The sequence below is a fragment of the Asterias amurensis genome, chromosome 16 (genome assembly GCF_032118995.1).
Source record: "Asterias amurensis chromosome 16, ASM3211899v1".
NCBI lineage: Eukaryota > Metazoa > Echinodermata > Asteroidea > Forcipulatida > Asteriidae > Asterias > Asterias amurensis.
The window spans coordinates 10410629-10426271 of NC_092663.1; the positions used below are offsets into that span (position 1 = coordinate 10410629).

At 39.0% G+C, this 15643-nt stretch overlaps 1 protein-coding gene across 2 annotated transcripts in view; it reads right to left on the minus strand.

Annotated features, from left to right (window-relative positions):
* The window catches only part of LOC139948763 (uncharacterized), a 46205-nt gene extending 31354 nt beyond the window's left edge, over nt 1-14851 (minus strand). For both annotated transcript variants that reach the window (XM_071947079.1, XM_071947078.1), the window contains exon 1: nt 14716-14851. The gene's annotated coding sequence lies outside the window, so the exon portion shown is untranslated. The remainder of the gene's footprint in view (nt 1-14715) is intronic.
* Nucleotides 14852-15643: the final 792 nt, after the last annotated feature.

A 15643-nucleotide genomic window follows, 5' to 3' on the forward strand; every position in this document is an offset into this window, starting at 1 on the left:
ATTCCGCGAATTCCGTCCGTTTTCCGCGATCGCGGAAAATCAGTGGCCCTAAAAGTGGAATGACAAGTTCCTGGTCCTGCTAACAAGTCTCTAAAAACCATTAAGGCAAACCCTGCCTTTGAAAACGAAAAACATATACATGTAAAAGTCTAGTAAACTTCCAGACATTACATGTAGCATTTTTTAAAAACCACTGTCACTCTAGTTAAAGATTTTGATATACAAGCAAGATTTACAGCACAAAACCTTAAAATTCCTGGTGAATCCCACACAGTGGCGATTCCATTGTGATTTGTAACAGACATTACATTTGCCCAGGTTTGCTAGGAAAGATAATATTCACAGTTTGATAGCAATGGCAATTAAAAAGCCATCCTTTTGTAGATAAAGTTTTTGGTTTGGCCACAACATGAATCACTACCCATAGTAATGTATTAATGTAATTTAGAAGCTTCAGCTTCATTAGTCATCAAATTTTTTTAGTAAAAAAAAAAAAAAAAATCACAGAGCGGCGTCTTCAAGAGAGTCGCATCAATACCAGTACTGGTTATCTGTTGTATAAATGCTAAAACAATGTTCATCTCCTGAGACAAAAATTATTTTGGCTACAATGATTTACTCATAATTTCAAAAAAGTAATATTTTCAGGGAAGCTTTCTATCATCATTAATTATCAAACTGTGTAAGTTTAATAGAAATCTGTGAACACTGTGTGTTTTGTCGTATACAAAAAAGTGCCAACTGAAAACACAGAGACTCTCCGGATTAAGTGGAGCTACACTTTTCAGGGCTTAAAAAAACCCGAAACTAGCTTAAATCGTGTAATATTAACCCTGCCCAGGACTACGAACCCATCAATCTTGGTGTCATTGAATGGAACTGGATTAACTTTTCTCTGGGTTATTGTAGCATGGAGGTTAGACATATTTCTACCTCCATGATTGTAGTAGTGTGAAAAAAAGGTATTACAAGGGTTGCCAATTACACGGATCAAAGGTATATATTGTAGGTAGTCTGAAATAGGCCTAGGCTTTATTCTGTGAAATACAGATTATTGAAAAAGCTGGGTGACTGGTGAAATGACAAGCCAACTGGGCCCAATTTCATGGCTCTGCTTACCATAAGCACAGAATCGGTACTTACGGAAGCCGGGAATTCTGTGCTTACAGCAAGCGTATTTCACAGGTTAGCGGCGAATTTTGGCTTCTGCACGTGCATACTCCACGTTACTAGGCATTTTGCGCTTACAAGGCTAGCGCAGAAATTCGGCGCTTGCACGTAAGCGGTGAATTGTGATCGTAAGCGCAGAATTCGGCGGTAAGCAGAGCCATGAAATTGGGCCCGGGTCATCACACTGTCCAGTCACTTAAAAAGTTAAGGGCAAACCTTGCAAAGTAAGTTTTTTTTGGGGGGTTTTAATTTTTGGCGATACATGTAGGCTACTCACCAAAGTACGACACTGCCTTTAAATCATTTAGAGCAATACTCCTGAACCAAAGTGTTTTAAAAGAGTTTTCAACCACAGAGTAAGCAGGGATCATGATTAGACGGGACAGGCTCTTGCATTGCTCTAAAGTTGGTCTCAGCATTTTGTTTTGAGCAGTAGAGGCATCAGCCCCTAGGAATTCCTGGAAACTTGTCCTGTACAGTTTTATCTGGGTTATTTATAGATCTGACTAATGTGTTTTGTGACGCACGAAGGTTGTTTGGGTCTTTTTGGTACTGTCAACTTCTACATGGACCGACTGCGCTACCAATGCTTACATGTACATGAACACGTGACCTGAAATGGGTATAGTAAAACACAGACACAGGTACTGATGGACCATAAATGACTGTATTTTCGATAAACAAGACTTTTAACTCAAAACAAAGACCTTTTTTTATAGTTGAATGTTGTGACATTGATTTATAATCACATTTTCTGTCTGATAAATGCAGTATTCTACTACAAAAGAGGTTTCTTTTGAGAGTATGGTTAGACTACGTAAATTACTGAGGTATGAGCGCGCTCACGTGCCATGGATTTTGCGTCGTGAACGGCGTGAAGTTGGGCTGTGATAAGGGAGATTGCGAAGTTGGTTGACTCTAGCTGACAGCTACCCTTCTAACCATGAATAACTTGAGGGTGAAAATGAAAGAATTTGCAGCTTCTTCAAGAGATTTTTATTGAAAATATTGCCACAAACACATGACATTGTGTGAACATTTGCGTAGAATATCCATTTTTACCCATTACTAGCATGGTTCAACCATCGCTAAGGTCTCAAAATCAAAAATATTATTCAGTGATTTCGAGAATAAAAGCCTTGATTGAACAACAATATAATATGCATGTCTTTTTAATGCATCATGCAGTATGCTGTGTTTATTGGTGTGTAATACCCATCTCAGGTCAGTAGCGCAACCGGTCTATTTGATCTTGAATCTTTCACACATTTTTTTATTTTTATCCTGAGTTGTCTTTGACAACAAACCAAAAATGTAACATGTCTTTGAACAGCCCAACTGCATGGTTTGTTAGATTCTGTTGGACCACTAAGCAAGGGTTGGACTGATGATTGCGACATTGATTATGGAGTAATGCGGGGGGGGGGGGGGGGGGGGTCTGGCTATGTTGTGAGATGGGCAATATTTCGTTTTTCGTTTGAAAAGATTTTTTTTTTTAAGTGTCTCCATCCATATTTAACAACCCTGTAAATCAAGGACCAGCTCTTTTATTTGTTTTTACTTAAATTTGTTTAGCCCTTTCCCCATCGATTTTGTAGCGTACAGAAGTGAAGCCTTGGTTTTAACGGATAGACACACTCAGTCTTTTGTACACTCAGTATAAATATTGGTGACTCCAAAAATTTTGTTCTATTAATTCCCTACTCTATACAGTAGAACTCCCCTGTGGGGAATCCCAGTTTAACAAAGAACATCATGTGGTCTTCACACAATACTAACTACAATGCCATTCTGGACTGCTGCCAAGTTTTGTCACCACCTTCCCGCCAAAATCTGTAACTTTTTGTCTCGCTAAAAAGGCTAGGATTGAGATCAAAATTTTAGCCCACATTGTAAAGTCAATGGTCATTGTACAGAGATGACCAGAAAAAAATGGCATCAGAGGAAAACATTTCAAATTCACTAAAATAACTGAAGTTACACATGAGGCAATATTTTGGGATTGCTGACAAGTTTTGTCACCACCTTCCCGCCAAAATCTGTAACTTTTTGTCTCGCTAAAAAGGCTAGGATTGAGATCAAAATTTTAGCCCACATTGTAAAGTCAATGGTCATTGTACAGAGATGACCAGAAAAAAATGGCATCAGAGGAAAACATTTCAAATTCACTAAAATAACTAAAGTTACACATGAGGCAATATTTTGGGATTGCTGACAAGTTTTGTCACCACCTTCCCGCCAAAATCTGTAACATACAGTATGTCACAATCAGTAAGCTTCAATCCCTCCTGTAAAAGTCCCCAACAATGGTATGTAAATGCCCGACCCAGTACCCACCACTACCAAGATCAGACACACAATACAAGCTACAATGCCATTCTGGACTGCTGCCAAGTTTTGTCACCACCTTCCCGCCAAAAATGTTCAGCACTAGGAGTAGGTGGCAACGTGCTCTTAGTGACTGATGATTTTAATGATAGCCCTAACCTTGTAGTGGGCGTCTGGCCTTGTAATGGCATATAACTCATTTAAGAATTAATACTTTTTAAAAAGTGTAACCATCAAAACTGATCGACCGGTGAATCAAGAACTTCCCTTTGTTTTTACACAATTTTGTTCAGCGCTACATGTATCCCTATTGGTTTTGTAGCATACAGAGCTGAAGCGAGGACGTCCTCGCTCAATCAAATCAACCAGATCCTTTTTGTTATGACAACACATAGACACAGACACAGACACACATTCCCTTTTTTACATCCCTGTGGAGACCTGGAGACATCTTTTAAATAGACCGATCCACTAAGCTCCGCCCCATTGCGTATTGACCAATCACAACGCAATGAAGGTCTGACAAATAAGGTCCGACATGCGTGCGCGTATCTTGGCACGTGCGGCAGAGTTGTGCAGAAAGGCATTGGAGAGCCCCACCTGTTCTTGCTCACACATGTGTCGTGGGTGGAGCCTGGATCGGTCTATTGTCCCGTGTAGTAGATCTTCCCATAGACTTTGCACACAAAATTCCTTCTGGAGCACCCCTCGGGTGGAATTCACAAAGAGTTAGGACTAGTCTTATCTCGAGTAAGGACGAGTAAGGACGAGTTACGCCAATTTTTGTCAGCACCTTCCCGCCAAAATGTTCAGCACTAGAAGTGGCAACGAGTTACTCGTCCTAACTTAGGACTAGCTATACGCTTTTAATATCTCCTAGGACTTGTCCTAAGTTAGGGTTAGTCCAACGTAACTCTTTGTGAAATCGACCCCAGGTCTTTAGAATTTCCCTATGGAGTCCTTTTATTTTGCCTTTTTTTGTTTTGGCCTTGGTCTTCATTTAAGGTAGTGAAAATGAAATCACACTCACACACAATATTTTGCACACACTCAGTTGTTGGTGACTCGCACAGCTTTGTTCTATTATTATTCCCTAATCTATAGAACTCCCCTGTGGGGAATCCCAGTTTTAAACAAAGAACATTTGGGGGGTCTTCATTCCCTCCTGTAAAAGTCCCCACCAATGGTAGTCCCTACCCAATACCAAGATCATGCAAACACACAATACTTGTTCTACAATGCCATTCTGGACTGCTGCCAATTTTTGTCAGCACCTTCCCGCCATAATGTTCAGCACTAGAAGTGGCAACATGCTCCTTGCGACGGTGACTGCTCCATATTCCGACACCCCTATGTTCCGACACCCCTATATTCCGACACCCCTATGTTCCGACACCCCTATATTCCGGCACCCCTATGTTCCGACACCCCTATGTTTCGACAATCTGCAACAACATTTTGTGTTAGCCATTTTCAAGAAAAACGGTGCTACTGAAAGAAACTACACCTGACCGCAATTTAATCCAGTAGCCCCTCAGAGGTGTTTAATTTATATGAAAAGCGGTTCTTACGCAATCCATCTACAACCAATGAGCATAACTTCAAATGCTTCAGAAATCGACTTACGACAATTATCCGAGTAGCAAAAAGAACGCATTATGCTCGCAAATTGGATGCCAATAAAAACAACATTAAAAACACCTGGCGTGAAATCAGTGAAATTCTTGGCAAAAATAGAAAGGTTGATATCCCAGAGGAAGTTACTGACGGACAGCAGACTTTTTCCAGCCCCTGTGATGTTGCTAATTCTTTCAACACTTACTTCACCAACATTGGCTCTTCACTTTCCAGCAAAATCTCACCTACACAGGCATTGTTCTCTGATTACCTGCCAACCTCAAACAACCATTCCTTCTTTCTTGTACCAACGAATCGCTTTGAAATCAATGAGGTGTAACTAAACAACTAAACAATGGTGTAAGCTGTGGCTTTGATGGAATTAGTTCAACTGTGGTGAAGTCTGTAATTTCTTTTATCTCTTGGCCTCTTGCCCATATTTTCAATCTGTCCTTTCTGTGTGGCTCGGTGCCTTCTCAGCTCAAAATTGCTAGAGTCACTCCTATCTTTAAAAGTGGTGATCGCCATGACTTGCGGAACTACCGCCCTATTTCAGTTCTTCCTTGTTTCTCTAAAATTCTTGAAAAACTTGTCTACAAACGACTCTTTAAATTCCTTTCTGACTTTCATCTTCTTTATGATCTTCAATTTGGTTTTCGTAGCAAATTCTCGACAGATATGGCGCTAATTAAACTTGTTGATCATCTTAACAACTCTTTCACTGAGAACATGTCTTCTATTGGTGTCTTTATAGACCTTTCCAAAGCTTTTGACACCATTGACCATAGCATTCTTCTCTCCAAATTAGATCACTATGGAGTGCGTGGTGTGGCTAACCAATGGTTCGCTAATTATCTGTCTGACAGGAAACAATATACAGTTTTCAAAAACTGTGATTCCCCTCTAAAGACAATTGACCGCGGTGTTCCACAAGGCTCCATTCTTGGACCTTTACTGTTCCTTTTGTATGTAAATGATCTTTATCATTGCTCATCCGTCTTGTCTTTTATTCTATTTGCTGATGATACCACTATCCTTTTTTCTCACTCTAATATATCTTCTTTAAGCAATATCATCAACAGGGAACTAAGTCTGGCCTCATCTTGGTTTAGATCTAATAAGCTGTCACTCAATTCGAGCAAGACCAAATACATGTTTTTCAGCAGGACTCGCAACACTAACGACAACTTCACCATCAGTATGAATGATACTCCAATCGAACAGGTTCACTCGACAAAGTTTTTAGGAGTTTTAATTGATGATAAGCTGACCTGGAAAGATCACATATCCTCTGTTTCGAAAATTGTTTCTCGCAACACAGGCGTTCTGTCTAAGCTTCGTTCCTTTCTTCCCACACACACATTACTTTCTCTCTACAACACTCTTATTCTTCCCTATCTTAACTATTGTAATATTGTTTGGGCTCATTCAAGCACTAGCAAACTTCATTCTCTGTTCTTAATCCAAAAAAAGGCTATCCGTATTGCTTCTATGTCTCATCGTCGTGACCATACCGCGCCCTTGTTTGCTAACTTGAACACACTCACACTCACGGATATCAACAAACTTCAAACAGCCATTTTCATGTTCAAATACACAAAAAATCTTCTGCCCCACACTTTCTCGAATTACTTTCCTTCTGTCATTAACACGCACCTTTATAACACACGCTCTTGTAACAATCTTTATATCCCTTTTGCACGTACTTCTTACACAATGAACACTATTCGCTATCATGGGCCCCGCCTCTGGAATTCAATTGATAGGCGAATTCGCTCGCAGTCCTCTGTTGGTCGATTCAAAGCATCCTTCAAAAAACACATTGTCTCCCATTATGTAACATAGTTGTGATTCTGTCATTATTTTGGTTTAGTTCTATTGTCGTGGCCGTCTTATGGTATTTGTATTGTTTGTTTGTTTGTTTGGTTTTGTTTGAGGTGTTAGTTTGAGGTGTTTGTTTGTCTTGTTGTGTGTTTTGTTTTTGCATTTTCGTTTATCCGTCTCGTTTTGATGTTATTGTTGTTACTATACGCAGTGTTTTATAATTTAAATGATCTTATTACCTTCCTTTGTTTTGTAAAGGCATCCCAGCTTACAAGCTTTGCTTTAATGGGCCATGCCTCCATACAGTTTTCGGTCTTGTTAAATACTATTGTTTGTATTTGTATATTGTGTTTGTATGGAAATAAATGTTGATTGATTTGATTTGATTTGATTCTAGTTTGGCAACTTTGGTTTACTAAGACGAGGACTGAGTAATGGTGAGGACTTATTTATTTATTAATATTTATTGTTAACACATTATTTATCATTGTTTGTTTATTTATAACTCGGGGAGTCATAACTCATGTTCATAACCACACAACAAATGAAATACATGCCTTAACAAGCAACAATATCATGTGTGATTCGATTACCTTAATTTCATTCCATCACTTTAAAAATAGTACAAATTCAACTCATGATTGTTCAAACCTATTCCCGGCTGAAATTCGCCGGGAAACCTGTAATACATCTTGTGTTTTTTTAATTGCTTAAAGCCATTGGACCCTTTCGGTTCAGAAAAAAAAAAAAAAGTTCACAGATTTACAAATAACTTACAGGGTTTACAGAAGGCAATGGTGAAAGACTTCTCTTGAAATATTCCATAAAATGCTTTACTTTTTGAGAAAACAGCAAAACAGTATAAATTCTCGTTAACGAGAATTACGGATTTATTTTTAACACATGTCATGACACGGCGAAACACGCGGAAACAAGGGTGTGGTTTTCCGTTGTTTTCTTGCGACTCCGATGACCGATTGAGGCTAAATTTTCACAGGTTTGTTATTTGATATAGAAGTTGCGGTACACAAAGTGTGGGCCTTGGACAACACTGTTTACCGAAAGGGTCCAATGGCTTTAACAGAGAAATAATATGTAAACATAACTTGTCGGAACATAGGGGTGTCGGAATATAGGGCTGTAAAAACATAGGGATGTCAAAACAGACATGTAGGCTGAGTTGTCCGAACAGGGGTGTCGGAACATAGGAGTGTCAGAACATACGGAATATAGGGGTGTCGGAACATACGGAACATAGGGGTGTTGGAACATATGGAACATAGGGGTCTCGGAACATAGGGGTGTCGGAACATAGGGGTGTCGAAACATAGGGGTGTCGGAACATAGGGGTGTCGGAATATAGGTTCAGTTGTAGGAACATAGGGATGTCAAATTATAGGCTGAGTTGTCGGAACATAGGGGTGTCGGAACATAGGGGTGTCGGAACATAGGGGTGTCGGAACATAGGGGTGTTGGAATATAGGTGCGTAACCCTTGCGACAGATGATTTGGGTCACAGTCTTTTCCACACTCAGTTATTGGTGCCTGGCAAAATTCGTTCTATTATTCCCTATCATTTAGAACACCTCTGTGGGGAATCCCGATTGAACAAGGAACATTGTGTACATCTTCATTCCCTCCTATAGATAAAAGTCCCCAAACAATGCCATTCTGGTCTGTTGCCAAGTTTTGACATCACCATCCTGCCAAAATCTGTAACCTTTTGTCTCGCTAAAAAGGTAAGGTGTGGCTTTGAATTGAGATACAAATTTAAGCCAACATTGTAAAGTCAATGGGCATTGTACAGAGATGACCAGAAAACAAAATTGCGTGGTTTTCGTTTTACCTCGTCGACAAACACGGTCGGCCATTTATGGGAGTCAAAAAGTTGACTCCCATAAATGGCCGACCGTGTTAATTCGCGACGTAAAATGAAAACCGTGCAATTTTGAGTGATACTTGTGTGGATCATTATATTCTACTTTTAAAACATCTTTTCAACCATATACATTTCATAACAAACGGTTTCAAACGCTTTTTTATAGACCAACTCGTCCGATCCAAGGCAACGTGTTCCTTTAAAACACATTTAGTCAGTTCACTTCATATAGGCGTATAAATAATTGGACCGCAGCTACGGGCAGGTCCATAGATAGGTTAGAAATTCTTAGAACCAGTCGTCTGAGGTCATCTACAGAAAAAGCGTTGAGGAAGGAAACTGCCATGACACAAGGTAATCTGCATACATTTATGTATAACAATGGAAACGTTTCTAAGAACTCACAGGGGCTGATGCTTTAAAACGTGAACGTCAGGAAATAGTGTCGTTTCTACCTCTTTGGGCTTATTTCATTCTGACGTACGACATCTGCATGTACGTACCTGAGGTGAGATTTTTACATCAAAATTGTTTGACGTTCTAGTTTGCGTTTTTGCTCGCATAACGTGCAGCTAAACCTCCCAATTAGTCATGAGCCAAATGCAGAAACAATCGATTTGTTCTTTGTTGTATTAGTCTCTAGTTTCTTCCTACATGTACGGGAATAAAAAAAAATGACTGCCATTTTTTTCTTTTTTAGAGGAAGGAGGCAGGCTTTTTTCAAAACGGCCGGCCAAAACACATTTTTAAAGACAGCAGGCTGGCCTGTTTTTCACAATTTTTTTTCTTGTCTGAGATTGTTTTTAAGCAAAAAGTAAAAGGAGGTGGCCTTTCAAAATGAAAAGGGAGTGTGCGAGGACACTAAACATGTTTTAATTCTCATTTGGCCTAAGACGAAAATCCAAGTTCTTTCCTCCATGTTTGAAAATAAAAACAATTTTTAACAGTTTGGTAAAAACTAGTCTGGTTATGTATTATCAAAACACTTGGCCCCAGTAAAATTACACAGCAAGGCCTATATACACCCCCTTTTGCCCAAAAAACAATGAGCAATACGCCACATTTTCTGGACCACTGCCAAGTTTTATCGCCACATTTTCTGGACCAGATGCTAGTCTTTTCTTAGTTTACATCCATGGTAAAAAATTAAAAACCTAAAAAATATTTTGTTAAAAACCAGTTGGGTTATAATGTAATGTCAAATTGATTTTAAAGCATAGAGGAAGTCTTGACAGGGATGTAAAATTGCACAGAAAATCACCACCTCCCCCTAAAAATAACTAGCACTGCGCCACATTTTCTGGACCACTGCCAAGTTTTGTCAACAGTAGGTTTTTTTTCTTCTCAGTATTTACATGTTCTCCATGGTTTAAAAAAAACCGACTTTTACAATTTGGTCTAAATCAGTTACTCAACTTTTGTATTGTAAAATACAGTACTCACCCACCTTGAGCCCCCCCCCACCCCCCAAAATAAATAAGAGTAGCACTGCGCCACATTTTTTGGACCACTGCCAAGTTGATCACCATCTCATCAGGCCATATTTATTGGACTGCTGCCAAGTTAATCCCCAACACCTTTCCCACCAATATCTTAAACCTTTTGTCATGATAACAATGAGTGTTGCACTTGAGTCAAACCAGGGAAATATAAATTTGGCAAATTAAAAAAAAAAAACATGTTTTAAAGCATCTCCACACACTATTTTATGAGAGGCCACCTGTTTTTAAAATCAATTTTAAACCGGCTGATTGTCTTGAAAAAATGTGTCAGTGAGCCATTTAAAAAAAAAGGGAAAAAAAAGGGAAGACTATGTCAGTGAACGATTTCCCCTGTATCGCATCGCAATTTGCGATGCAATTTGGATGATTTGCTATGCAATTTTAAAAAGTGCATCGCAAATTTTTCGATCCAATTTGCGATGCATATTTTGCAACATTTATGCTTGATACAAAAATATTGATTTTTTAATCAATTTTCCCGCAAGAAAAACGATGCTAAATTAATAAGAAATCACCGCCGACGACTAACATTTTCTTCCACGATGTTTAATACTTTTACCCAGTGCTCTGGCAGTAGGGCAAAATCGACCAATGAAAATATTCGTTACGCGCTATATGAAAATTCACCAGCCAATAGAAACACGTGTCTCTGAGCCACTAGGCTTTATCCCCCTCAGACACTGGAAGAACCAGACTACATGTACAGTACATCGTACATGTGTACGTACATGTATTTTACACACATGGTTGTTTTGACACATGCAGAGTCACAGACGAGTGGATTTGCTTATTCTGAGCGACGGGGACTTGGAATTTTATAACTAAACTGATGTTTCCTACTTGGAAAGTAGACTCAGTGACTGGCTGGCTGTACTCCTTTTAAACAATTTTTGACTTCATCTGTCGTACTAGCGCCCCAGGGAACGGCACAGAATTTTAACAAATACCCTGTTTTTCGCGACACCCAGCCACAAAAAATGCCTCAAAATGACAAAAAGACCAAACAAACTAGCTCAAAAATCGCCTACTCTATTCTCGATACGTCTAGGATGTAACATCAGGCATTTAATTGTACTCACGATCATTTTTTAAACTCCAAATCGATGATTTTTAACTCCGCATCGTGGAGCGATTGACAAGTCTGCGATTTTCGGATGTGTATGGTAACGAAACATGGCGTCGCGGTGTATAGATCAGGTGGTAGTCGCATCACGTGTCTTCGGTTTGCTGGTGACGCGTTGTGGGTGGATGTCCATCAACGGCTGTTTAATGCTACACTTGTTACAGGCGTTGCAGCTAATGCTATACATTGTACACTGGGATGGGTACAGGCGCTGCAGCTAGCGAGTGCCCACGTGCACAATGTATAGCATTCGCTGCAACGCCTGTAACAAGTGTAGCATTAAACAGCCGTTGATGGACATCCACCCACAACGCGTCACCAGCAAACCGAAGACACGTGATGCGACTACCACCTGATCTATACACCGCGACGCCATGTTTCGTTACCATACACATCCGAAAATCGCAGACTTGTCAATCGCTCCACAATGCGGAGTTAAAAATCATCGATTTGGAGTTTAAAAAATGATCGTGAGTACAATTAAATGCCTGATGTTACATCCTAGACGTATCGAGAATAGAGTAGGCGATTTTTGAGCTAGTTTGTTTGGTCTTTTTGTCATTTTGAGGCATTTTTTGTGGCTGGGTGTTGCGAAAAACAGGGTATTTGTTAAAATTCTGTGCCGTTCCCTGGGGCGCTAGTACGACAGATGAAGTCAAAAATTGTTTAAAAGGAGTACAGCGCCCCAGTCACTGGGTCTACTTGGAAAGTAAGAACAAACAGTTGTTTGTTTATGTTAAGAACATCTGCAAGGTATATTAAATCATTTAAACTGTTGTTTTTTCGACAAAGGAGCTGGATAAATGCAAGAACTTTGAGTTATTTGATTTTATTTTTATTTGTGTGAAGATACATCGCTTCACTATTGATTCCTGCTAATAATCATAATGGCTGTGCACAAAATAATACTTTAGCGACAATCGTAGAACTTAACCCTCCCTCTCCAACTGAATATCATCGGTTCAAAAACGATATATATGTATGTAGATCATGTTGTTCCCTTTATTATACAATTGGTTTTAAAGTTGTCTCCTAATTTTGCACACATTTATTATTCTTAATATATTATGATTATCCTATTTATTATTATGAAAATTCTTGGTTGTCTGTATCCAAAGATCCTTTCAGTTTTAATGTTTCAAACTTGTGTCTGCCGACTTGTGTCCTCATTGATTTTCATTTAATATTTTAATTTGTTTGCGTTAAATGTCCAAACATAAAGTACATATAAAGTGTGGATGAATGGAGGTAGAAATAGTATTTATAAGCATTTCATTTTTCAATTCAATTTTAAGACCTCCCCCCCCTTTCTCATTGAATTTACCCGATGAAGCTGATTTTGGTGTGTTTATTTTATTATAAACCAAGTCTAGACATTGAAAATTGTGGGAAAAAAAAAATCCATGGTAATTGCTGCCTTAACTATCCGACACTGGATGTCGTGTTAGCACACAGATTCGTGCTGGGAGATGTCACTTCTTTTATTTTCCTTTTTTTCACAACGAAAACAATTAAAGTAACAAGCTAGGCCCTATGTATGACAGCATTTTACTTAAATTTCGCCCTAAGACCTTAACCCGTTGCGCAAATATACATATCTGCAATTTAAGCATTTTTTTAAATTTGCTATGCAAAATTTATGGACTGCTATGCAAAATTTTGAGTTTGCTATACAAAAAAAAAAATTGCATAGCAGTTTTGCTATGCAAAAATTTTGGACGAAATCGTTCCCTGCATTATGTGGTGTTTTTTTGCCCTAACATCAATTGGCGATATTTTCGTTATAAGAAAAAAAGGTGATTTATTAGGTTATGCTACCAAATGAGTGTTAAAATCAGGATGTGTATTAGATTGAAAACAAAACAAAGAAACAAATTGACAATCACAACCAAGAAACAGATTAACAATACCGTGCGTAAAAATTTCATGAATTTTATGGATTTTGACTGCCACCCAGGTTATAATTGGGATAACTTCCATTTGTATTGGTCTTGAGGACCTTGGGGGAATTGTGTCCATACAAAGTTCAATTCTGAGGTTTTGTGTCTTCTATACAAAACATAACACGTACCTCATATACAGTATTTAAAAGCATTTTGAGAATCATCATTAAAGGCAACGTAAACCTTTGATTTTTTTAACCAATAGACTGTTTTAATCTTATCTGCTGAAAGCAGTTGTTCATGTTTTTGAGATGGCCAAAAATCTGGAGCGAATATGTTCACACAGGAAGAACAATCCCTAATAGGAATACACAATCTTTGAGAAGCATTATTAATACGCGGCACTGTTGCATTAATTTAAAAATTCTATCTTTTTACATGAATACCACGTTTCTTTAAAGTGAGATGATTATCAAAATGCTTTATACTATCAAATGCTACTGTAGGCTTCTTACCAAAGGTTTTTATTGGCAATCATTTTAAGAGTGATAACAAACGTATGCTAATCCAGGGAACGGTTTTGTCCAGCAAACTTTGCATAGCAAAATATTTGGGCTGAACTAGTTAATTGCACACTGTATGTCAAAAAAATAGCGAGATTTGTGGGGGGGGGGGGGGGATTAAGGCCCCCCACAAAACGTATTGATTTTTAAAAAATCATCACATCACAGTTTCTGTATGTGGGACAGGGATCCCAAGAACTACTCCTAGAACTTAGAGGTTCGTTCTGCTATCGCCTCGAGGCCTCCACGAGGAGACGATGCAGACACACTTCATAATCATAGTTCTATCTAGGATCTTTTTTTTTGTGCGTCACATCTGAGGGCGCTGTCTGCGCTTTGATTAAATAAAGGCTAGGAGTACCCAAGAACATGAACAAGAAGAGATAGTCCCAGGTATTTGGTTTTATTCAAGACAAAATGGGGGCATTTTTATTACATTCTCCAAATAGTACATGATAAAAAAGTAGTAAATTAAATGTGCGAGTACACGGAGGTTTCTGCACAGTAATATAGGAAGATGAAGTAACAAACAAGAGAACAAATCTACACAGCAAACTCGACAGCACTCAACACTGTATGCAACCTTCACCTTTTCCCTCAAGGTCGTAAAACTTCCCACCCAATGCAGCGGTTGCTTTAAACGGTTGCGCAACCAAGGTCAGCTATGTTTTGGACAATATTATTTGTTGACACTACACCCCACGTACGTACAGTACAGACAGGCAGCGCACACAGCATGCTGAGCGAGCCCGTCTTAAAAATCAAAACAATTACTCAAAATGTGGGGAAATGAAGATGTTATAGAACAAGAAAAGTGTGTGCTCACCAGCTATGATGAGTACACCCAAGTCACGGCACATTCAGTGGTTCCTGGCTCGCATTTCTGACAACTTACAGACCGCAGACACCATGCGGAAAGATTTTGAGTGCTCGATGTCTCAAAATGGCGACTCAACTGCCACCACTACCTCTAAACATGCAGAGAATGCAACCATAACGTTAGAGCAATGGGGAAAAAATATTAATACACCGGCAGATTTCGCACTACTTTGTAGATTATGATTAAAAACCCGCAAACATAAAAGTATTTCACACTTACTTTTAACTGTCACCAATATCCTGAAAAAGGGCGTCTCTTGGTGTACATGGGTCTGTTGCGAACAAATTTGTGACTATGTTCTGAGAATACTGTAGAAATTACCGACAATCATGGTGCCTTTTTACGGCTAATCGGATGGGTTGTAGGGATGGGGAATTCCCCTTTTAAAAATGAACAACGCATGCGCTAGAGGAGGAGAAGAACGACATAATAATCACTACAGCGGACTTTTCAAAACCTGTGTTATTTTCTATCTACGGAATTTTCTTAAAAGGAAATTGATAGAAAGCTCTGGACTTGCCATGACATCTTCAACAACTCCAAAACCTCACTACGATTTTTTTTTTTTAAAGAACCATTGAAGGAAGAAAAGAATGAGTATTGTGTGGGAAATGGGAACAGAGGGGAGGTCTGTCCAAGCTAGGAAACTCCGTCCTCGGCCAGCCACCCATATCCACTGGTGTTTTGGATGATGATGCAATAATCTTGTTGGATCTTCTTTTTTCCCCTTGAAAAAGAGTGGTACATTCTGTGTGATGGACGGGAAAAAGCGGTCGTGCCAAGGTCAAAAAGTTAGAATGTCCTCTCCTCTTTTTCACATGTTTTTTGGGATGATGCAGCATCTCTTTTGAATGATGGATGAGAATGATATGGA